Consider the following 26,087-nt stretch of genomic DNA (forward strand, 5'->3'; position numbering starts at 1 on the left):
AGAGACTTGTTTTCACTAATGTTATTGTTTTCAAATTCTAATTATAGAAGCACCTCACAAAGAAGAAATTTATTCTGGTTTAGGTACAAATGTATATATCGAGAGTATTCTGATGAAATATGAGCAAGAAGACCCAGATCCTAACCTCAGCTAAAGCCAACTATGACATTTGAACAAGTTCTCTATCCTCTGGTACTCCCATACTCACACTCAGCTGCAATTTCCTTAATCCTTGGGAGGTTCTGAATTGGCCAATGCTAAGGCCCATTTTATCACAAGCCTTCTCTGAGGTTATGTTGTAATGATTTTACCTTTGACTTCCCCTGCAGTTAATAGTACACCCTGCCACCAAAGATCTGGAGAAATGTAGATATTCCATATTTAATGTTTACAATACTAGGAATAAATCAACTTAAATTATGGGACAGCACGCTAAAGGGACTTTCTTCATTCTGTTATACCTGAAAATGACATCATAAAGTAGGGATTATAAACATATTGCATCTAATCATTTTTTCAAATTTTATTTAAGTTGTACAAGTTTCACATATTGAGGAACATAGTGACTCTCCCCCCAATCCTCCTTCCTGTTCATTCTCCAACACTTCCTACTCCTCTATCTCACAGTCCCACTCTTAATTTTTACAACGATCTGTTTTAAGTTCACTTAATGATTGTATAGAGTTCAACAAATAGTATGAAGAACAAAAAAAAAAAAAAAAAAAAAAAAAAAACACTGTTCCTCAATAGAAGAGAAAGGGCTGTAAACAATCGTTGAAACTCAAAATGCCTATTTCACGCCAATACATTACACATCAGATACTCTATCAGTTAACTTGGACCAGGGAAAACATGGTATCTGTCTTTTTGCAACTAGCTTATTTCACTAAGTATAATGAATTCCAGTTGCATCCATCTTGTTGCAAAAGAGATTTCATTTTTATAGCTAAATAGTACTCCATAGTGTATATATACCATAATTTCTTTATCCAGTCAACAGATGATGGACATTTGGGTTGTTTCCATATCTTAGCTATTTTTTTTGACAGGCAGAGTGGACAGAGAGAGACAGAAAGAAAGGTCTTCCTTTGTCATTGGTTCACCCTCCAATGGCCGCTGCAGCCTGCACGCTGCGGCTGGCGCACTGCGCTGATCCGAAGGCAGGAGCCAGGTGCTTCTCCTGGTCTCCCATGGGGTGCAGGGCCCAAGGACTTGGGCCATCCTCCACTGCACTCCCGGGCCATAGTAGAGAGCTGGCCTGGAAGAGGAGCAACCGGGACAGAATCCGGCGCCCCAACCAGAACAAGAACCTGGTGTGCCAGCACCGCTAGGTGGAGGTAATCCTATTGAGCCGCGGCGCCGGCCCATATCTTAGCTATTATGAATTGTGCTGCAAGGACAATGGGAATATAGACAAGAATTTCATGTACATATTTCTGTTGGTTTGGGTAAATTCCCAGAAGTGAGAGAGCTAGATAATATGGTAAGTCTATATTGAGTTTTCTAAGGTATCTGTATACAGTCTTCCACACAGGATTTACCAGTTTACATTCCCACCAACAGTGGACCAGGGTACCTATCCCCACATCCTTGCCAGCATTTGTCCTTTGTTGATTCCTGTATGTTCCCGTTAGCCATTCTAACGGGAGTGAGGTGAAAACTCACTGTGGTTTTGATTTGCATTCCTCTGATGTCTAGTGATCCTGAGAATTTTCTCAAGTGTATGTTGGCCATTTGAATTTCCTCTCTTAAAAAATGTCTGTTCAAGTTCTTTGCCCATTTCTTAACTGGATTCTTTGTTTTGTTGGTGTTGAATTTCTTGAGCTCTTTTTAGACTCCAGGTGTTAACTTTTTATAAGTTGCAATGATTTACAAATATTTTGTCCCTTTCTGTAAGTTGCCTCTTCATTTTGCTGAGTGTTCCTTATGCAGAGCAGAAGCTTCTCAGTTTTATGTATTACATTTCTCAGCTTGGGTCTTCATTGCCTGTGCTTCTGGGATCTTTTTCAAGAAGTCTTTGCCTATGCCAATGTCTTGTAGGATTTCAATAATGTTCTCAAATAAGTTGATGGTATCAGGTCATAGATTTAGGTCTTTGATCCATCTTGAGTGGGTTTTTGCATAAGATGTAAGGTAGGGGTCTTCTTTCATATTTCTGCATGTGGACACCCAATTTTCCCAGCCTCATTTGTTGAAGAGACTGTCCCTGTTCCAGGGTTGTTTTAGTTCCTTTGTTGAATATAAGTTGGTTGTAGATGTTTGGATTTATTTCTGGGGTTTCTATTCTGTTTCATTGGTCTATCCATCTGTTTTAGTACCAGTACCAGGCTGTTTTGATTATAATTACCGTCTAGTAAGTCTTTAAATCTGGCATCATGAAGCCTCCAGCTTTGTTTAAGATTGCTTTAGGTATTCAGGGTCTCTTGTGATTCCACATGATGTTTAGCATCATTTTTTTCTAGACCTGAGAAGAATGTTGTTGGTATTTTGATTGGAATCACATTGAATCTATAAATTGCTTTTGGTACTTTGGAAATTTTGATGATATTGTTTCTTCCTATCCATGAATATGGAAGATTTTTTTCATTTTTCGTCTTCTTCTATTTCCTTCTTTAATATTTTGTGATTTTCATTGAAAAGGTCTTTGACATCATTGGTTAAATTTATTCAAATGCATTTAATTTTTTGTAGCTATTGTGAATGGGATTGATGCTGGAAATTCTTTCTCAGCTATGGCATTGTCTGTGTATACAAAGGCTACTGATTTTTGTGTGTTGATGTTATATCCTGCCAATTTAGCAAACTCTTTTATAAGTTCCAATAGTCTCTTAGTGGAGTCTTTTAGATCCCCTATATGTAGAATCATGTCATCTACAAATATGGATAGTTTGACTTCCTCCTTCCAAATTTATTTCCCTTTAATTTCTTTTTCTAGCCTAATGGCTCTGGATAAAACTTCCAGGACTATATTAAATAGCAGTGGTGAGAGTGGACATCTTTGTGTGGTTCCAGAACTAAGGAAGAATGCTTCCAGGTTTTCCCCATTCAGTAGGATGCTAGCCATGGGTTTGTAATAAGTTGCCTTGATTATGTTAAGGGTACAATATTCTGGTTTAGTTTTTTTCCTCTTAAGACTTGGACTATATCTTGCCATTTTCTTCTAGCCTGTAGGATTTCTGATGAGATGGTAGCTGTGAGTCTAATTTGAGATCCTTGGAAATAATGTGGTATTTCTTTCATGTATAATTTAGAATATTTTTGTTTTGCTTTACTGTGGAATGTCTGACTACAATGTGTTGTGGTGAAGATCTTTTCTGGTCATATCTGTTAGCAGTTGTGTGTATTTGCTCTACCTAGACATCCCTTTCTTTCTCCAAATTAGGGAAGTTTTATGTAATCATTTCACTAAATATGCCTTCTAATCCATTTTCTCTTTCTACACCTTCAGGAACTCCTAAGACCTGCATATTGAGTTGTTTGATAGTATCCCATAAGTCTTGAACACTGTTTTTCTATTTTTTTTTTTGTCTGTCTGAAGATTTCCAAAGATTTGTCTTCTAGTTCAGATTTTCTTTCTTTTGCCTTGCCAAGTCTGATGTTAGGGCTTTCCACTGCATTTTTTCATCTGATCTATTAAATTCAAATTTAATAAATGAAAATTTCATTTTGATTTCTCTTTAAAATTTCAATTTCATTGGAAAAATTTTCATTCATGTAATGTATGGTTTTCTTTAGTTTGTGAATTTGCTTCTGGTTTCTTTTGAGTAATCCTATGATTAATCTTTTGAATTTCATTTCTGGCATTTCCTCAATCTCTTCATCTTCACATTCTAATATTGAAATCTTGTGTTCTTTGTAGGGTGGGGGGAGTCATGGTATTGTCTTTATTCTTCTTTCTTCAATTTATGCATTTGTGGAATTGATTTTGCTTTTTTCCTCTGCTGGCATTTATCTTTGAACTTTCTCTGTGGCTTAATGGAATATCTGCACTTTCAGTGAATACCAAGAGGAGTTTGGTGGGTATGCCAGGGAGCTCTGGTCAGTGTTCTTGGGTAGGGCATGTATCCAGGGTAACACCTCAGTTGGGCGTGGTGGAATCTCAATGCCTGGGTGTTAGCCTCTAGTATATTCCGTGCCATTATATGAACTGCACAATTGATGTGCACAGTACTCATTGCGTGCAGAATTCCCAGTTGCAATGACCTGCTCTAGGCAACGAAGGACCTCCGATCATGTAAAGCTGCACCCAGCAATTGCCCAGAGACCCATGTAACAACTGAGTCCCCATGTTCTCAGCACATAAGGCTTCATCAGTCACTGGGTGCAAAGGTTTCTTTCTCTGCCCTGCCAGTCCATTCAACAGAGAGGCAGATGTTCCCTGACACAGCTCCACCTAGGTGTCTTGATCATGGGAGGCTACAGGTGCCTCACCATCTCATGTGCTTACCTAGTCACTTCCCATCCAAGTTCAAAGTCAGTAGGGACTGTGGTTTGTTCCATCCACTAGAATCTCTGGATTCACACATACACAAGAGTTACTGGCCAAAAGTAGCTCTCTCCCCATCACTACCCCCAGTACTATCAAGAAGATGTTGTCCTGTCTCAGCCAGTTGCTGTGCACATACACAAAGTCTTTTGTAGCTCTCATCCAAACCCAAATTGACCCCAGCCCTTTCTCAGCTAGGTAGCAGGTGCTCTTATGGGGAAGTTGGGAAGAGACAAATGTGCCCCCTCTACTTCCATGGGGTCTGTGGGCAACCACTAGCAATCACCAGCCCCCAGGGCTGCAGTCAGGACTTATACCATACTCTCCCTCCAGCTATATCACCACGGGTTGCTGCAGTCTGGTCTCACCTCTGTCTCCAAGCTGCCTCCTGCTCTGGGTTTTGGCTGCGGCTTTGTGCTTTGTATTTGTGTTTGTGCTGTGTGTCCACACCCTACACACAGGTCCACAACATTCCTCTTCCTCTTGTAGGATTTCCAGTGTGGTTTTTTTCTCCAATTCTCCCCTGTGCGGACACTTCATACACTTTCTGCTTACTGTTCATCCCTAGCCTAGTGCAGTATGTTGTTCCATAACCCACCATCTTGCCTAATCATTCCTTTTATGTAAAGGTAATCAATAGCCTTTTTAAATATGCAAATGATTGGATAAGAACATATTATCTAATCATTTTTAGACCAACCCAGCCTGTAGAAAGAATCCTAAAGTACCAAAAGATATAACATGGAACACTGGACAGAGCAATAGATTAAAAATTCACATAGCTGTGTAACCTGTGGGACATAGTTTCTTAATTGATAAAAGGAAAATAGGAAAAGCCTACTTTTTCCTGATAGTTACATGCTTCCTTTAATCAATGAATACAAGTTGGGAATAAAATAATTTCTATCTACTGGATGACTAACAGATAAATGATATGTCTGCCAACCCATTGACATGTAAACTGCAAAACACATATTTAAAGTTTGTATTGAGCATTCCTATTGGTATATTTGGATAGTGACATTTTGGCAGAGGTAGAGGCTCATGAAAGATGAAGAGAGGGGCTGGCACTGTGGTGTAGCAGGTAAAGCCACTGCCTGCGGTGCCAGCATCCCATATGAGTGCTGGTTCAAGTCCCAGCTGCTCCACTTCTTATCCAGCTCTCTGCTCTGCCTTGGTAAAGCAGCAGAAGATGGCCCAAGTCCTTGGGCCGCAGCACCTGTGTAGGAGATCAGGAAGAAGCTCCAGGCTTCTGGCTTTGGATTGGATCAGCTCCAACCATTGTGACCATTTGTGAGTGAAATAACAGATTGAAGACCTCTCTCTCTGTCTCTCTCTCTCTCTTTCTCTCTCCTCTCTCTCTCTCTCTCTCTGCCTCTCTGTAACTCTGCCTTTCAAATAAATAAATCTTTTATAAAAAAAAGGTGAAGAGAGGGATCAAAGAAAAGGGAAAGAATGTTGCTAACTTCATTAGCACCTTGAAGTCAGAGAACAAGCATTACAAATAGAGTCATCTTTTTCCAGCATCAATATTTCGATATTTTCCAAGTAATTATAACTATAATCTAAAACTTCCTAAGAGTGCTACAGAAGACCTTGTTCATTACTTCTCTCTGAGCTTTATATATACAGATCCTTATGATAAAATTCTTCCAAAAGTTAGTGTTAGAAAAAGCGTATTTTTTCCTGATAGTAACATACTTCCTTTTATCAATGAATACATTACCTTTCTTTTTTATCTTGGCTTCCACAAGGTTTAGAGTTAGATTTACCATTCAAGCCTAGTAATTATATTATGTGTGATTTCCAACATATTACTTTTGCTCTTCATAATATGCTATTATTTTTTCAAAAAAATATTTAGCTGCAAAATAGTGGATGCTAGTTAAGAAAAAGTTGGAAATGAAGAAGTAAAAATAAAGGACATCCTCAACTTCATTTTTCCTCACCTCAGATAACTAATAATTTTGCTATATCTCTTCACACACACACACACACACACACTCACACACACAAACACACACGCATATATATAAAAACAATATGCATATGCTTCATTTATTCTGCATAAGATCATACTACAAATATAGTGGTTTCTTCTCCAATCTATATATCATTGATGATATTGTAAACACATCTACTTCATTTTTAAAATTTGTTGTATCATATGTATCTAAATTACTCACCTATGAATGTCCATTTAATATGGCTTTGTTTCCTATTGTACATAATGCTACGTATATATCCTTGAGCATTAATCTTTTTTTTCTACCTTACAAACATTGCTGTAGTATAAATTCCTTGGAATAGAAATTCTGGTTCAAAAGGAATGCACATTGAAACTTTTGATCAAGACTTCCAAGTTGCATTTTAACACATTGAAGCAATTTTAACTGTTAGCCCTTTTTCATTTCTTTTTTTTTCTTCCCCCCCATAACTTCCCTCCCACCCGCAACCCTCCCCTCTCCCGCTACCTCTCCCCTTCCATTCACAACAAGATTCATTTTCAATTCTCTTTATATACAGAAGATCAATTTAGCATATATTAAGTAAAGATTTCAACAGTTTGCACCCGCATAGAAACACAAAGTGAAAAATACTGTTTGAGTACTAGTTATAGCATTAAATCACAATGTACAGCATATTAAGGACAGAGATCCTACATGTGGAGTAAGTGCACAGTGACTCCTGTTGTTGACTTAACAAATTGACACTCTTGTTTATGGCCTCAGTAATCACCCTAGGTTCTTGTCATGAGTTGCCAAGGCTATGGGAGCCTTTTGAGTTCACTGACTCTGATAATATTTAGACAAGGTCGTAGTCAAAGTGTAAGTTCTCTCCTCCCTTCAGAGAAAGGTACCTCCTTCTTTGATGACCTGTTCTTTCCACTGGGATCTCACACGTGGAGATCTTTCATTTAGTTTTGTTTGTTTGTTTGTTTGTTTGTTTTTTGCCAGAGTGTTTTGGCTTTCCATGCCTGTAATACTCTCATGGGCTTTTCAGCCAGATCCAAATGCCTTAAGGGCTGATTCTGAGGCCAGAGTGCTGTTTAGGACATCTGCCATTCTATGGGTCTGCTGTGTATCCTGCTGCCCATGTTGCATCATTCTCTCCCTTTTTTATTCTATTGCTTAGTATTTGCAGACACTAGTCTTGGTTATGTGCTCCCTTTGGCTGTTAGTCCTATCATTATGATGAATTGTGAACAGAAATTGATCCCTTGGACTAGTGAGATGGCATTGGTACATGCCACCTTGATGGGATTGAATTGGAATCCCTTGGTATGTTTCTAACTCTACCGTTTGAGGTAAGTCAGCTTGAGCATGTCTTTCTTTTATTTTTTAAGGTTTTTTATGTATTTGAAAGTCAGAGCTACAGGGAGAGAGCAAGAGAGTGCAAGAGAGAAAGAGATATCTTTCATCCACTGATTCACTCCCCAAATGTTTGCAAGAGCTAGAGTTGGGCCAGGGAGAAGCTAGGTGCATGGAAATCCATTAGGATCTCCTAATTGGGTGGCAGGGGCCCAAATCTTTGGACCATCTTCTACTGTTTACCCAGGCACTTTAGCAGGGAGCTGGACTGGAGTGAAGTATCTAAGATACAAACAGGTGCTCATGTAAAATGCTGGTGTCCAGGCAGTGACTTAACCTGTTGCATCACAATGTTAGCGCCCATTGTATGCCTTTTTCTTTTAAATTAAATCTTTTCTGTAGACATAGTGTTTTTTCATTGTAAATAGCTTTAATACTTTTATATATATATATATAACATATATATATAAAACATATAAAAACCTGTCTTTTTTTACACTCATGTCAGAAGTTATAGCAATGCCTTCCTCTCCTGACTGGATTGCCAAGATCACAGTTCCCTGCTCTATTTGAGGATCACTGAGGAGTATCCAGGCGGACAAATTTAAAATTGGCCTTTCTCTTGTTTTTGTCAAAGACACATAATTCAGTACAATGGGAATAGTTTATTTTCTATCCTTTTGTTCTTCCTAGCACATGTGGAAAAATAAATAGCAACCTTGGACTGTCCAACTGAACGCTGCTTATACTGTATTATATTTTCTGTACAGTATGGAAAGTTGTGGGAGATAAACAAAGCAGAGAGAAATGGCACTGCATACTCTCCATCATCTTTCTAGGTCAAAGCTCAGGTTTTATATTTTGAGCACAGAACTATATAGTCAGCAGGATGTGGAATCATCAAGTAGAGTGAGAATAAAGGCACCTTCAAAAGCTAAGTATCTGATTTTCAGCACAGGTAGTTTCTGCATACAGATCAATCCAGCAAAAAAATTTCATTTGTGTTCAAGTTCCTTGTCAAATGAGGTTTCTGTAGGCCGTTGCACAGGTATCAAAAAGCAATTTAGTGCAGTATTTATTTTCTATAATTCAAGGACAATAGAAGTTGTCATCCTGGTCTGAATATCACTTTAACAGAATTGGTTATCCCCTTGACTATGAGCCTTGGGATGTCACGGCCCTTTTCAAAGTGAAAACAATGATGCAATGGGTTCCTGTGGGCAAGAGAAAAAACATTCACGAGGTAGCAAGGGCATAAACACTGGGGTTTGATCTCATAGAATCCAGGTTTAACCTGGAGAAGAGAATGCCAAGAGATGAAGAAGAAGCAAAAATAAATCCAAGCCTCACCTGAAACGAGGCAAAACATGAAAACATGGGAAATGTTTAGAACTTGACTATAGATGATTATCCTCCTTGAATAGACAGAAAGCTCATTGTGTTGATGAAATAAAGAAGAAAACTAAATTTCTTTCAAATTAATATAATAGATATTTGGTACTGTGCAACTACTCCTTCCATTTCCATCTCTAAACTAGTTTGTGTTTCTCTTTCCTTTATTTTATTAATGTTCAAGTGTATTGGAATTTCCCAAACCAGCTCTAATCACTCTAGAAGATTCACTAAAAGGTTGCTTTACAAAGCCTCTAGGCCATATGCTTCCAAAAGTAGGAGAAATGGTTTATTTAATTGATTAGTCTAGTATCAGGTGTAGACATTCATTAGATTAGTGGGCTTTTTTCTTGCAATCCATGATCGTTGTTGGCTTTTGGTTTATAACTCCAACACGGAGAGTTGGCTTAAGGATGTCCAAGGCTAATCTAGAGAACAGATTCACATATGTATTCCTCAGTTTCTGGTGGAAATGATAACACTGCTCAGAGGTTCATAGAGAGTAAGTGAAAAAATATTAGGACAATTTCCAAGTATTTTTTGTAAAATATTTACTGATTTATTTGAAAAGCAGAGTTACAAGACTGGGGAACAGAGAGAGAGAGAGAGAGTGAGAGAGAGAGAGAGTTTTCCATCCACTGTTTCATTCCCCAAATGGTCCCAAGGCTAGGGCTGAGCCAGACTAAAGCCAGGAACCCAGAAGTCTATCCCAGTTTACCACATGGGTGGCAGGGACCCAAGCACTTGGGCCATCTTCTGCTGCTTTTCCAGGCACATTAGCAGGGAGCTGGATTGGAAGTGAAGCAACCAGGACTCCAAATGGCACTGTGGGATGCCAATATCACAGGCAAAAGCTTAGCCCACTGCAGCACAATGCCAGCCCTACGAGTTTATTCTTGCTACTTGAGATTGAAAGCCTCTAGAATACAGCGTTCTTTCCTACTCTGCAAGAGTTTCCCTGTTCCCCTGCTTAACAAGAACATATTTTCCAACAGTCACTCAGGAGTAGGGTCAAGTTCTCATTATGAATCTTTTGAAAAGACCCACTTTTCAAGAGAGTGAGGGAGGGTAGAATGGGAAGTATCGTTATGTTCTTAAAACTGTACATATGAAATTTGTTCCCTTTATAAAAATTTTTTTAAAGAATCAAACAAAAAGAAGAAAAAGAAAAGGCACAATCTGCTCTTAAAAAAAAAAAAAAAAAACATGTAGCAGGGGCAGGCACTGTGGCATAATAGGCTAAAGCTCCACCTATGGTGTCAACATCTCATATGGGCACTGGTTTGTCCCAGCTGCTCCTCTTCCAATCCAGGTCTCTGCTATAGCTTGATAAAGCAGTAGAAGATGGCCCAAGTAGTGGGCTCCTACATCTGCATGAGAGATCTGGAGGAAGCTTTTGGATCCTTGCTTCATGTAGGCCCAGCTCCAGCCGTTGCAGCCATTTGGGGAATGAACCCACAGATGGAGGATGGAGGACTTTCTCTCTGTCTCTCCCTCTCTCTGTCTGTAACTCTACCTCTCAGATTAATAAATAAAACCTTAAAAAAAAGCCTGTAGCAGGGTTAAGCTGCTGCTGTCACTGCCAGCATCCCATACGGGCACCAGTTCAATTTCCAGCTACTCAAATTCTGATCCAGCACCCTGCTAATGGGTGCTAATATCCCACCTGGGATAGCAGCATAGGATGGACCAAGTGCTTGGGTACCTGTACCTACAAAGGAAATCTAGATGAAGCTCCTGGCCCCTGGCTTTGGCCTGTCTAAGCCCTGACCAATGCAGATAATTGGGGAGTGAACCAGTTGATGGAAGACCTCTCTCTCTCTCTCTCTCTCTCTCTCTCTCTCTGTAACTCTTTCAAATAATCAATAAATCTTAAAAAAAAAAAAAAGAATAACAGACCTGCACTGCACTGGAGGGAGAGCTCTGAAGAAAAATTGTCCTCCATTAGTGCTGCCCAATTCAATACAGACTTTACAGTGCAAATAAGCTTGCTCTGCAATAGAGGGTCAGGATCCCATTGAACTACCATTTCTCCCTGCATAAGTCAATATTTGCAAATAAAAGGGCCAGCTTCTGCTGGCCAATTAAATGTGAGTTAAAGTTTCTCCTCAATAAGCAAAGAGACTGCCAACATTCAAATGTTCAGCCAAAATCCTAAACCCTTACATATGCTCAGAATCCTGACCCAAAATGCATACCCTGAAGAAGAAAAGATCCACAATAAAATGAGGCACTTGGTTTTCCTGCTGGTTTTAAAGACTTACATCTTATATTCAATTATTAGCAATGGCATATGATATTTGAAATGTTCATAAGTAGAAAAATCGGGATAAAGAATAGAAGTTGTATTTCCCAAAAACCAAAGTAAACTTGAATGAAGGAAACAATCACTCTTTTTAGTTTCTCCTCACTCTCACCCACACATCTTCAATCCCATACCAATAGCATGGTGGCTGATATTTCTGTTATGTGTTTAATTAACATGTCCACAGTTTTCAATTGAAAGAGAAGCTACATACAGATGTCTTTAGTAAGTAATATAAACAGGGTGAGCCCAGCAGCCATGAGAGTTACCTTTATAATGAAATAATTTCTGAAAATCCAACATATTTGGGTTAACTGATTGTCTTCTTCTTTTCCTTCTATCATAGACTGAATGGTGTCTCCCCCTTGCTCAGTCTTTATAGTTGAAGTCCTAACCCCGCGTACCCCAGGATGTGATTATATTTGGTAAAAGAAATTATTTCAAATGGCCCTAATCCAACAGAACTACCATCCTTATGAGAAGAGGAAATGAAGAAAAAAATAGAAAAATGGGAAACAACGTGAGGACACAGCAAGAAGGCAAGTATCTGCTTCAGAAGAAACCAAAGCTGATGACAACTTGATCTTGAACTGCTAGCCTCCAGAACTGTGTGGAAATAATTTTCTATTGTTTCAATCACCTCACCCATTGTATTTTGTTACATGGCCTGAGTAAACTAATATACCATTTTGTCTTTTTTCTTTATATTCACTACTCAAATCATTCAGCATGTGAAACATTTATTGGTCTCTGTGTGTGTGTCTGTGTATGTGTGTGGGTGTGGTTGTAGGAATCTATCTATCCACCTATATATGAATTGACATGTGTATAACTTGATCTAACTGAAGACTTTTCATCATAAAAGAAGGATGTTTGCTGATGGCCAAAAAGATTCATATATATCTGCAACATTTGAAATTTATGCTTTGATGTTTGATAATTTTGAAGTAGTTGAGATTTTACTCCTCTTGTGGCAAGCCTGCTAAGTTTCATAGATGCTGGCAGAAGACACAAGACTCTTGGTCAAAGACAAAGTGTTGCGTTATTCACAGCACAGCAAGAGGGAGGAGCTCTATGCTCACATTGAGTCCCCTAGCCCTGCAGTTTCATAATGGCCACACAGGGCAGGTATAACTCCTGGTGGGTGGTGTGCACACAGAGGATTCACATCACAGATGACAATCTCAAGGTTAGAATACTTCTATGGATTTTTATGGGCTCCTTGGGGCTTTATCCCAGAGAGAGGCATTATTTTTATTATGTTGCACTGTAAGCATATCCATGTGCTTTTTCTGGAAGGAGTCCTTATTTGTATCTCCAAGACCATTCTCTCTATAAAAATATGTGAAAAAAAATAGTTTAGACCAAAGGCAGTAATGGCCTGTGCTCAAAGTCATGCAGAAACACAAGAGGTTCATGAAGAATTGTTCCCAACAGTCATTTTAATAGAGGATTTCTTATATATACTTATATATATGTATATATGTATATACACATATGTATACATGTATATATATATAAGAAATGTGTATATATACATATATACATATATGTGTATATATATTAATAACTATTCAAAATTTTAGAAGCCTAACTCGTGAATGTTTATTTTGGAGAAATAACTTTAGTACTGATGAATTAACAGAACCATAAATTTAAAAAAATGCTTGGACAAGCAATATTATTTAATTTTCCTTCACTGCACATTTAAAAAATTTCCATATGACTAAAAAATGCTTTGTTTTAAAGAAATTTGTACATTCCAGTTCTATGAAAAAAATTTTTCGTACAGCTAGAGTTTAAGAAAAATGATTTAGTGTTGTTAAATTTCTCTCCTTAGAAACATTTTGGTTACCACGACAACACACTTATATCTGGATTTCCTCCTATTTTCCTAGCAGCTCTTTCTCAGTCTCTGCTGATTCCTGTCCTTCTCCTTGACCTCCTAATGTTAGAGTGGAACCAAGACCTATTTCTGGGACCTCTTCATTTTTCTATTTAAACTTAAGTTTCTGGTGCTTTCACCCATCTTCTTGTACTGTTGACTCCAAAATATTTATCTCTAGCCTGGCCCTCTCCTCTATCCAGACTTAAGTGTTCAATTGTTCTAATCATCAACTATACAAGTCTCTTGAGGTCATTAGGATATCTTAAGTTTAATGTGTCTAAATCTGAGCTTCTGATCTTCATAAATATCTTTCCACTCCCATTCTAGTCTTCCAGAAGAGTGTCAAATTCAGGATTCTGGTCATTCAGGCCTTAGGACTTTCCATCATCCTTGTCTTCTCACTTGCTCTCATATCATGTCTAATCCATCAACAGCCATTCCTTTATTTCCTTTGTAATATATCCAGAATCTATTTCTTACCCCATTTACTGCAACTGCTTCAGTCCAAACCATTCTAAATTGCTATTTACTCCCACTAGGATTAATACAAAATGTTCTTGCTGACTTCCTTGCTTCCACTTTTGTATCTTTTTTTTTTGACAGGTATAGAGAGAGAGAGAAAGGTCTTCCTTCCATTGGTTCACTCCCCAAATGGCTTCTATGGCCGGTGCTGATCCGATGGCAGGAGCCAGGTGCTTCTCCTGGTCTCCCATGGGGTGCAGGGCCCAAGCACTTGGGCCATCCTCCACTGCCCTCCCGGGCCACAGCAGAGAGCTGGACTGGGAGAGGAGTGACCGGGACTAGAACCCGGTGCCCATATTGGATGCCAGTGCCACAGGCGGAGGATTAACGAAGTGTACCATGGCACCAGCCCCATTGTTTCTTATTGTCTGTTCTCCACCCAGCCTCTGAACTGATCCTGTTAAAATATTAGGTAAATTATGCTTCCCTTCTGTAAAAAAACAAACAAAAAAAAAAACAAAAATAAAAACTCTTCACAACTATAATAATCTTTATTTTTGTCACCAATATATTAGGGGGAATATTAGCCCTAAATATCACAAAGGACTAAGGCACAAAGCATAATTTCAGTCCATATTTCTATATCAATAGAATTTAAAACAAATTTCAGCCTCCTCCTTGAAGAGTTTATTCACTTGGCAAGAAGGAAGCAGCTCTTTTGGTTGTCTTCTTACCTAACTAGCTGTTTCTTCTAAATCTCATTTGCTGGTTTCACTATAATTCTCCTACCTGTGATCATTCAAAAACTCAGGGACTTTGTTCTTGCATTTTTTTCTCTTGTGTTGTAACTCTCTCTACATAATATCATCCAATGTCACTGGCTTAAAATACCATTTAAGGTGCCAACTCTGTGGCATAGTGGGTAAAGCTGCCACCTGCAGTGACTGCATCCCATATGGATGCTCGTTCAAGTCCCAGCTGCTCCATTTCCAATCCATCTCTCTGTTGTGGCCTGTGAAAGCAGTAGAAGATGGCCCAAGTCCTTAGGCCCCTGCACCCATGTGGGAGACCTGGAAGAAGCTCCTGGCTCCTGGCTTGTGATCAGTGCAGCTCCGGCCCTTGTGGCCAATTGGAGAGTGAACCAACGGATGGAAGACCTCTCTCCCTGCCTCTCCTTCTCTCTGTGACTAACTCTGACTTTCAAATAAATAAATAAATCTTTTTAAAAAATAAAAAAACTCCATTTAATTGTTGACATCTTCTATGATTATGTCTCCAGTCTGCTCATCTCTGCTGAATTCAGGCCCATACCCTCATCTGCACTGTTACATCTAACAGGTATCTCGTGTTCAACGTGGTCAAACTCAAACTTCTGCTGTTACACTCATCCTCCAATATCCCTCAGTTTATTAAATATCGATTCAGTCTTCCAGTTTTTCAGGACAATCTTGGAGTCATCCTTTCCTATTCTGTCTCCTCACTCACTACTCTATTTTCAAATCCCTACCATCAGAACAGATCCAGAAACTAAGCTATCTCATGACCTCTGCAGCATCTATGCATGTCAAAAAATCAGTAAGCATCTCTCACCTGTAGTCAGGATGGGGCTTTCTCAGCAGCCTTCCCATCCCCCAGTAGAAGGAGGCAGAAGGTCCCCCTAACCCTTTTCTTTCACAGCAGCAGCGCTGCCCTTGTGCCTTGGGGGTAACAGTCTTGCTATCTCGCCCTAAATAATTTGGATGAAGGGAATATGAGAGGCCATGCTTTCTCTGCATTTCATGTTTTCCACCCCCATCTCTAGGCTTTTAGGTACCCCATCTGCCCCACTGTTTCTCATGAGCACCAGGCAAGGTCCATGGAGAAAGCCATGCACACAGACCCCACTGTCTGCAGCCTCAGGAGTCCTGTATGCTCCTGCTGGCCCGTACCCAGCTTTTGGCAATTGGACACAAATCTTAACCAAATGTTTCTTCTACCTGTGCTTGCACAGAAGGAAGAGCTGTGGGGAGGTCTCATGTCCTCTTTCTCCAGGGAGATGCTTTGGCTTTCTTATATTTTAGACCAGTTAGTTGTCTATGGCTTCATCTGTGTTATGGTTTTATGAACATTATTATTTTATTATTATTATTATCCAATTTTTCCTTATTGCTGAATAGGAATAGTGCTTTTCCCAGCTTTATAGATCCTAGATGGACACCGGAAATTCCACGCAGATTTATTTCAAGGAACTTATCCTAAGAAAACAATGAGAAATACATACAATGATATTTGTGTGGAGGTATACATTTTGGTATCCAGGGTACTTCCAAAAGCTAATTAAAAGGTAAGTTGATTTTGGTGTAAATAATTTAAAAATATATGCCCTATTTTTTCATAATACTAAGTTTCCATAAATTCTGAAGACCCCTCCTATTTATAAATTGAGTAAAATTAGAAAAACTCATATTTTGGCATCAGCATGAATAATGGTAGCAGCTGAAGCAAGCGACCTTCAGTTCTTAGAGGTTTAACCTGACAGCATTCACTTTTCACTCCTGCCAGAATCTGACACAGATTTTCACGTGTGGCTCTCCTGTGAGAGATGACTCTGCGGCACACTTTTCCACATACAAATATAGCTCTATAGTCGGACTCTCTGTCCATTCAGTTCTGCATAGAATGAAAGAAAGGAAGAGGAAGATTGAAAGGTATATTTTGGCTGACGCCATGGCTCACTAGGCTAATCCTCCGCCTTGCGGCGCCGGCACACCGGTTTCTAGTCCCAGTCGGGGCGCCGGATTCTGTCCCAGTTGCTCTTCTTCCAGGTCAGCTCTCTGCTGTGGCCCAGGAGTACAGTCGAGGATGGCCCAAGTCCTTGGGCCCTACACCCTCATGGGAGACCAGGAGGAAGCAACAGGTTCCTGGCTTCAGATCAGCACTGTGCGCCAGCCGCGGCGGCCATTGGAGGGTGAACCAACAGCAAAGGAAGACCTTTCTCTCTCTCTCTCTCTCTCTCTCTCACTGTCCACTCTGCCTGTCAAAAATAAATAAATAAAAATTTAAAAAAGAAAGGTATATTTTAGGGACCAGTCTTGATGTTCCTTCCTAACAGAAAAACAGGGTGGAACATATCATCTTTCTTTATATTGAGAAAGAGGAAATGGAATGATGGTTATGTAACCAGTGTCTGTCAGTGTTATCAATAGAAAAGTGTTAAGTCCAAGTACATCCATATGTTAGAAAATTATATTCTCATTAAATTATGCTTTTGAAAAATCCAAATGTCAATGGAAAGTACTTAAGACATACATTAAAAAAAGAATATGTTAGGATATACACTATGATTTTAATTATGTGTGTATTTGCACATATACAGAAATAGATATATAAGAATGAAAAGAGTAAACTAAATGAACATCTAAGAATTCAGTGGTTTTCCTTGAATAACAAGATTATAAATGATTTAATTTTTTCTTTGTATCATCTGCATTTGCCAGATTTTTACAAAAGCCTTATATTATTTTATAATAAAATTGTTTAACTGATATTTATTTTAAAGTATAATTCAGAAGACTTTTGAGAAAACTAGGGCATTAGAACTACAGGGAACAAATTCTTATAGCAAGTTTGTGAATTACATGCAATTTGTATTCACAGCCTGAAAGTAATTTTCCTTTTCACACTATGATTATGTCTCCATTTGATTAGCTAAATATGATCTAAAGATAACACTTGTGCTGCTAAAAATGAAATTCTGGTTACTGTATATACCTTTTTCTCCTTTTTTAAAAAATAATATAAAATCTTTTTGTTTCATTAACTCATACATAATAAATGCATGTTTCATGGTTTACTGTGTAATTTTATATTTTATATATGTATATAGAGTGTGATGTTCAAATCAGAGTAAACATATCTATTTCCTTAAAACTTACCACTTCTTTATGGTAAAAACACAAAATCCTTTCTTCTAACTTTTAAAAGGTATTTTAGTTATTTATTTGAAAGCACCTCAGAGGGAGAAGGAAAGAGAGAGAAAAAGAGATCTTTCATCCATTAGTTCACCCCCAAATGGCCACAACAGCCTATACTGGGCCAGGCTGGCATCATAAATAGACACAGACCTTTCTCATTTCACTTTTCATACTGAACAGGACACTAGGTCATCTTCCCTTGAACTTCTTAATTTATGGATAAACAATCCCTCTTCTCCTTTCCTTTCTCAGCTGCTTTCACTTCCTCTATCAATACTCTCTACTTAGTCACCTCCTCCTCCATTCCCCTTCTCAAGACCATCATCAGGAAGATCTTTCCAAAAAGGAGATATAAAAGATAGGGAGCCATGAGAGATTAAGAGGCTCCAGTGTATGCAAAGCCCATAGGCAGATTCTGTCAGGGCTGGTGAACCCTTGGCCCAGAGCGTGCACTCAGTGAACATGCAGGTTGAAAAATCTGACAGCAGGATCCTCTGTGGAGGTTGTTTGAGCTGTGGAAGAAGGTTGCTGGGGTCAGCGCAGTGGTGCAGTGGGTAAAGCCACTGCCTGCAATGCCAGCATCCCCTACGGGCACCGGTTCAAGTCCCGACTGCTCCACTCTGACCCAGCTCTCTGCTATAGCCTGGGAAAACAGTAGAAGAAGGCCCAAATGCTTGGGCACCTGCACACGCATGGGAGACCTTGAAGAAGCTCTTGGCTCCTCGCTTCAGATTAGCACAGCTCCTGCTGTTGCTGGCAACTGGGGAGTGAATCAGCAAATGGAAGACTATCTCTGCCTCTCCTCTCTGTGTATAACTCTGACTTTCAAATAAATAAAGAAATCTTTAAAAAAAAGATTGCTGAAAGAGACAAGAGCAGATGAGATAACCACCAGGTATGCATTTCTGAAGACAGTGGCTGGAACTTTTCGCTTGCTATGTAGAGCAAAAGCAGATAGCTACTCAAGGATTCTGAGCACTGCGGTGCCCAGAATAGAAAATTAGATCTATTTTCTCTCCTCAATTTTCCTGATATGACAATGAGAGCTATTGTCCACTTACAGAAGATGTGGATTAAAGCAGGCATTTGAATTTTCCCTGAGGCTGTTAGCTGACTTCAATTAATATTTGCCCAATTAGTGGAATCTCCTATAAGAAGAGGTGAGCATGATGCTGCCCATTGTTATTATTTTTCATGATTTACAATTAAATGACTAGCTTAAAAGTCACTGTGGAGCTAAAAATTTAGGCCATCATCATCACGTGTTTCCACCCTCTGTGGAGGCAGGAAGGGAGGCTTTTCTCACTGCCTACATCCCCAGGGCCCTGCCCACAGGAATTTTCTTCCCAACTGCTCCTCCTTGTTATTCTTCTTATACATAGATAAGGCATCTGGGACTCAGAGAGTGGAACCACAAAGGAAACACTGCAGAAAACATACAAACCAGTAAGATTCAAGTCAATTTTCCCCATTTTGTATGTAACAGAATTTTTAGAATATGTATTACTAGCGATGATAAGACATTTTTAATTTCTCTTGTTATTATTACCTTATGAAAGTAAGAATTCAAAGTCAGGAAGTAGAATAGCAAAGGGACTATAATTTGATAAGGGAGAAGACACAATATAGTACCTCCCACTTTGCTGAAGACCAAATTTTTTTAAAAAGATTTTATTTATTTATTTGAAAGAGTTACAGAGAGAGAGAGAGACAGAGACAGAGACAGAGAAATCTTCCATCCACTGGTTCACTCCCCATGTGTCTGAAGAGGCAGGGACAGGTAAAGGCTGAAGCCAGGAGCCAGTAACTTCATCCAGGTCTCCCAAAGGATTAGACTTTTAGAAAAAATCTAATTAGAAAGGGAAGGCATGGAAATAAACATTGGTAGAGCAAAAATGATGGTTTATAGTGTTTCATTCACTATGGATCCTGACACTATCCTTGACCTCATTCCCAAGTTTTTATGCAGGCTTAGGTTAAGGGGTAGGAAGAATGACTTTGAAACTAGCTTCTCGTGTACACCAAAGGCTGATAATGTCTGAATATGTGTACATTGATACAGAAAGGGCTTCATGAGGGTTGAAAAGAAATAGAGGTGCAGAAGTCGCAGCTCTCTGCTAAGAAGACAAAAATAGAACAAAGTTCTGTTCTTCTAAATGATCTTGTGCTGTGAATTGTCTAAAATTAGGTTCTACTTTCCCTTTCCCCTCTAGGCAGAAGCATCTCATTTACAGAAGTTCCTTCACAGTAGACTTTTAGGCAGAGCTGCTAAACAATAGGGGAAACAACCAGTCAGCTTCTTCTATGGCCTTCTGGCCTCTCTGAGAAAGGGTGTCACTGAAGCTGAACTTGAGGCTGCTAGTCACTCAATGCTACTAGACAGTTATGAAAGACACATCCTGCATCCCTCCACACCCACATCCACAATGTGTGCATATGCTTGATACAAGCCTAAATTGCTGTCCCCACCACAACACCACCTTGTTGTCACCATCTTGCCTTAAAATAGCATATTTGCCTGGGCAGAGACAGAATGCTCTCTGCAGCAGAAAGAGCATGAGAACACAAGTGAGACAACTTGAGTCATTGCACCTGCTGTACATCTTCCAATCATTGAGGACTAGAGGCAAACCTCTTGGGTCTTGAGCACACAATAAGAGTATTGTACCAGTGTTGTGTTTTAGGTATGTTGGAAACTTAAGCTCTAAGTTCATGTGTTGATGATAATTGAAGGTGGGGGCTTTGGAAGGTTCTTAGGGTTAGATGAGATTGCAAAAGTGAGACCCCCACATTGAGATTGGTGGCTTTAGAAGCAAAGGAAGAGAGCCTTCAGTTTGCATGTTCCTATTCCTCACCATATGATGTCCTCATCATGTTACAATGCAGCATGAGAATTTTCACCATGTGCCAGCCCCATCCTCTTAGACTTCCCATCCTCCAGAACTGTGAGAAATAAATATATTTCTCTATAAGTTACCAAACTATCATACTGTTATAGCAGCAGGAAACAGATTAGGACAACTAGGTTCGTTCTAAGGCTATTTCCATTTGAAGGCTGCATTATTCCATATGATTTTTTTTTTGGACAGGCAGAGTTAGACAGTGAGAGAGAGAGAGAAAGAGAGAAAGGTCTTCCTTTTCTGTTGGTTCACCCCCTAAGTGGCCGCTATGACTGGTGCATTGTGGCCAGTGCGCTGCACCGATCTGAAGCCAGGAGCCAGGTGCTTCCTCCTGGTCTCCCATGCAGGTGCAGGGCCCAAGCACTTAGGCCATCCTCCACTGCCTTCCTGGGCCACAGCAGAGAGCTGGACTAGAAGAGGAGCAACCAGGACAGAATCCTGCGCCCCAACCAGGACTAGAACCCTAGATTAGCCTAGTGAGCCGCGGTGCCAGCCCATATGATCTTGCCATATACTCCTCTAGCAGATTGAGAAGCAGAGGGTGTGGTAGAGACCTGACTGATTCAAGAATTGGGATCTCACTTGAGTCATAGTCTTGGCCCTGTCACTTAGAAATTGAATGTCTAATTCAAGTTATTTAACTTGTCCTCACCATAGGGCAATCATGGGCATCATCTGAGGTAATACTGCACCCATCGGTCTTTGGTGTAAAACAAATCATGCCAAAATTTAGTGGCTTAAACAAAATCACAAATATTAAAACCTGCAAGTAGCTTAGCTACAGCTAGGTGGTTCAAGATGGCTTTACTCGCTTGTCTGGCAAATGGCAAGCTGGTTGCTAGGCTAAGACACTTCATACTCCAGAAGTTTTGCCCTGGGTTCGTAAGGGCACAAAGAACCCAGTACACAGTGCTTTTCAATCCTCCAGCTGTGTTACATTTGCAAAGCAAAACATAGATCTAAGCTCAGATTCAAGGGAAGAGCTTGATGGGAGAAACACCAAAGAATTTTTGTTAATTTTTCAATCTAATAAAGTGCATTGGAAAAGGGTTTAAAAATATAAAATAAATTAGAAGTTTTAGAATTTGTTTCATTTGTAAATATTTAGTTTGATTTTTTTCCCAATTTTAAAATACTTTCATTGCTGCATTATCCAGTAAGACCCGTTCATAACATGTCAAAAATGCACTAACTCTGGTTTATCTGAATAATCCATTGTCACTAAAATCATCAGCTGGGCCCCAAGACATGAGGAAGAAAAGGTAAGGAAAGGAAAACATAATGAGAATACATGGGAGATGTGAGAGCTCCAGGATCCAGGTCAAGATAAGCTCCCAGAATATCCAGGTAATGCCAAGAAATACTGACTTCACAGTCAGTGAAGAACTTGAATAACTCCCTGGAACTGACAGTACCTTGGTCACAAGTATCTGTGTAAAGGAAATAGTGGCCTAATTCTGGCAGGCCAGGACACAAGGCATGCTATGACAAAAGTTTATAAGAAAGAGAGGGGACTGGAAATAAGGAGTAAGTGAGCAGTAAAAATCTGACTCAGGTTATAAAGGAGGTCTCCTATAATGGCATTTATCAGTTGGATGAGTTCATTCGTTAGCCAATGAGGCCAAATGGACATGGTAGTTCATGAGTAGCCAAGATAAATCAAGCCAAACATGGGTGCCAGGGTTCTAAGCTATTAATAGCAGAATTGCAGTCAGTGGCTGAGTGAATTGGGAGAAAAATCTGGTATTATCACCTTCCTCATATGATAGCTTGCAAGAGCTAGACCATACTCAGGGCTACAGAGGAGCTGGATAGAGTTCAGAGCAGTGCCATTCTCAGGGATATGAAGTAAAGGTAGAAGAATGGAAATGAATCCTCACCCAACAGTGATAAAACGATGATTAGGGTAGGCTAAGATTGTGGGTAGTGGATACTTTGAACTCACTGCAGAGATACTGGGTCTGTACCAACCCAGCATGAACTAATCTGTATCTACCCATGCAACCCAAGCTATTAGGCTTCTTGCCCACCTCAGGATGGGTTTAGTTGCCAGATGGGTCTGAGTGTGAAAATTGAAGGGATGATAACCTGCAGCTGACAGAGATAGGCCCTCTCTGAGTGCCTTGTCTCAGATCTAAAGTCTCTCCAGTGACTTACACCTGCTACAAATCAGCAAAGCAGGAGTTGTACGCACTGGCTCTGGAGACACGTCTGAGGGAAACAGTCCAGTTTATCACCCACCGTCTGTGTGACATGCACATGTCTCTTTACTTTTCTATTAATCAGCTTCTATAAAATATGGGTCATAATTGTGCCTACCTAGAAAAATGTTTCATTAATAAGTTGAGGTAATGGGCACAAGAGTCCAGAGAATAGTGTCTACAATGTCATAAAAGCTAGATAGTAACTACTATGAATTTGTCTTTCCTCTGCTAAGATTGTCTATTTACAATGGTGTTTAAGGATAAATTCAGATTTTCTACAGTGAGAATCTTAATAATGTATCCTTTTAGCTTTGTGCAGTGGCAGTTTCATAGCCAATGAGGTTTATCCAAGGCTCAATTATTGCTAATTGAAAGCTTTTCCCAATAATGTATCCTTTCAAATTGTGTGACTATTTAATATTAACTAATACTGAGCAGTTTTGGTTGGAGACTGAAAAGAAATAATTTAGTGGTTCTTATTGAAGTTGTTCTTTGTACTTGGAAGTTCTAGTCAAGTCTGTGTATCATTGCAAAAGGAAAAGAAAAAAACTAGTAAGCATGAAGCTATAAATATAATTGGAAGCACCTTCTGCTGCCTCCTTCTGGAAGGAGCTTGGTCAAGGGCAGCAGAGAACCTATGAACCAGGAGAATATAATAGTCATTGAAATATAGATACAAAAATAGAAAATTACATCATATAGCCCAATGATTAAGAAGCAGAAAGTGACACCTGCATAATTTTATAAGGTTTGTCTCCTGTTGGGTTTTCAAATGAAAAGATGAGACACAGGATCCTCCATCAGAAGAGTGCTGCCAGATAGCTATTTGCCAGTATTTTTTATTGAGGGGAATACAAACAGGTGCATGGGACCCAAAGCAGATAGGCCAGGTAAAACTTTAACAAGCACACATCATTAGAAAGGGAATAATGGATAATTACGGCTCCATGCTTCATGACCAGGACGGTATCATCACAATCATTCTGATTACTGCCACAGGTTCCCAAAACCAGTATCCTTTCATTAAGCACCCCTGTAAATGATTGCCCATCTGCCTACTGCTGCTGCATTCCATTGGGAGGGTGTGCCTTCACCAAGCTTGCATGAGCAGTGACAGGACTGCCTCCATGCCCTATTTGAGGGGGCTGTGGCCCCTCCGAGAACACTTAGGCAGTATCCTCTACATTCTCCAAAGATCATACACCTTCTAGTTTGTTTGCCCCAAAGAGAAATATATCCTCAGACGCTATACTAGATCTTAGCCAAAAGGCTGAGAAGTGATCCTCAGTAACCAAATAAAGCAAAATAAAGTCTCCCACTGAAAGGGAGCATCTACTGTGCACCTGCCCCTGAACTCTACATCAGTCCATCTCTGTCTTTTCTAGGCTTCACCTGCCCCTAAAGTCTATATCAGTCCACCTCTGTCTTTTCTAGGCTTCCCAATAGCCCAAGGACCCTACCTTAAGAGCACTTATTTCCCCCCTCCAGAAACCTTTTATTTAAGGAATACAAACTTCATGCATTTCATAAATACAACTTTTAGGAGCATGGTGATTATTCCTACCCTACCCGCCCTCCCACCCATACTCCTACTTCTCTTCCTCCTTCCCATCTTATTCCCATTCTCATTTTTTACTGACCTATTTTCAATTAGCTTTATACAAATACAGTTGACTCTATACTAAATTAAGAGTTCAACAAATAGTATGAAAAAAAAAACTGTTTCTCAACAGTCAAGACAAGGGCTGTTCAAAGTCATTGCATTTCCATGTGTCAATTTCACTTCTATAGATTACCTTTTAGGTGCTCTATTAGTTATCACAGATCAGGGAAAACATATAGAATTTGTCCTTTTGGGACTGGCGTATTTCACTAAGTATAATGTTTTCCAGTTTCATCCATTTTGTTGCAAACAACAGCAGTAAAAAAGCATTTCTATCAGCCACGTTTCTTTTCTTTTCTTTTTTTTTTTTTGGAAAATGACAGTCTCTTTTTTTTAGATTTTATTTATTTATTTGACAGGCAGAGTTACAGAGAGAGAGAGAGAGAGAGAGAGAGAAAGGTCTTCCTTCCGTTGGTTCACTCCCAAGTGGCCGCAGCGGCTGGCGCTGTGCCCATCCGAAGCCAGGAGCTAGGTGCTTCTTCCTGGTCTCCCTCCCATGTGGGTGCAGGGGCCCAAGCACTTGGGCCATCCTCCACTGCCCTCCCAGGCCACAGCAGAGAGCTGCCTGGAAGAGGAGCAACCGGGACTAGAACCAGCGCCCATCTGGGTTGCTGGTGCCACAGGCTAAGGATCAACCTAGTGCACCAAGGCACTGGTCCCTCAGCCACATTTCTTAAAATAAGACTTCTTAGGGGTCAGCTGTGGGAAATGGCTATAAGCACTAGAATCTAGGGGATGGGAGACAGTCACAAAACAGGTTTTAGATACCACTCTGGATTTGTGTGACAACAGAATTGTATAATTTCTGGCCCATAGCATCTAGAGATAAGAAGCTTCAGGGAGGACAAAAATGAGATCTCTTCCCTGGTGAAGTACACAAAATCCAAGGATAAGGCAGTATCTGATAACATCTCAAAGCAATGTACTACTTTAAATCAGGCAGGAGTTTGCCTATACATCAAATCACTTAATCCTTGAGATCTGTAGCCTTCTGGATTGATAGCAATATTTGACAGAGACCTGAGGCTGTTGCGAAGTCACTGACTTGCTCAATATCATGCTATTTTAAAGCAGGTGTTTGGGCTCATGGCAGTTCTGTGAGGTTTCTTTTGGTTCCCTGTCCCATGGCTCTTTCAGGAAATCACGTGTACGATCTCTGTCAGCACAGAGAGGGTTAAGTAAAAATTGTAGTGGGGCTAGATAGATGCTTATGCTGCGGAACCCAGGAAATGAAATAGATAAAAGTACAATTTTGCTGTATGAGAGTCAGCCACGTTGATCACTGAACCTGGGTTCCCCAGATGTAGTTATTTCTAGGAGCCTGAAAATTGACCAAAAAGTTTAAGATGCAGGGTAATACAGACACTTAAATAGTGGTCACTTATGTTTGTCCTTCTTAGGTGGGTGATATTTCAGGATGAACCACGAAATAACCTTCTGAGTTTACATTCCTCTGTCCTTGCTTCTCTCACACTCAAAGACATGTGACAGTTCTATTAGATTTACTTCAATTATAAATTATA

General features: G+C 39.7%; 1 long non-coding RNA gene and 1 pseudogene across 3 annotated transcripts in view; both read left to right on the top strand.

Annotated features, from left to right (window-relative positions):
• Nucleotides 1-12,194, top strand: part of LOC138849638 (uncharacterized) — a 180,011-nt gene extending 167,817 nt beyond the window's left edge. For all 3 annotated transcript variants that reach the window (XR_016233872.1, XR_016233875.1, XR_016233873.1), the window contains one exon: nt 11,841-12,194. This is a non-coding gene — a long non-coding RNA (uncharacterized LOC138849638). The remainder of the gene's footprint in view (nt 1-11,840) is intronic.
• Nucleotides 12,195-23,208: 11,014 nt separating this feature from the next.
• LOC127493306 (U4 spliceosomal RNA) lies at nt 23,209-23,324 on the top strand (annotated as a pseudogene).
• The last annotated feature ends 2,763 nt before the right edge of the window (nt 23,325-26,087 follow it).

Source organism: Oryctolagus cuniculus, chromosome 5, assembly GCF_051225735.1.
Source record: "Oryctolagus cuniculus isolate XC-2025 breed Fujian yellow rabbit chromosome 5, ASM5122573v1, whole genome shotgun sequence".
Classification (NCBI taxonomy): domain Eukaryota; kingdom Metazoa; phylum Chordata; class Mammalia; order Lagomorpha; family Leporidae; genus Oryctolagus; species Oryctolagus cuniculus.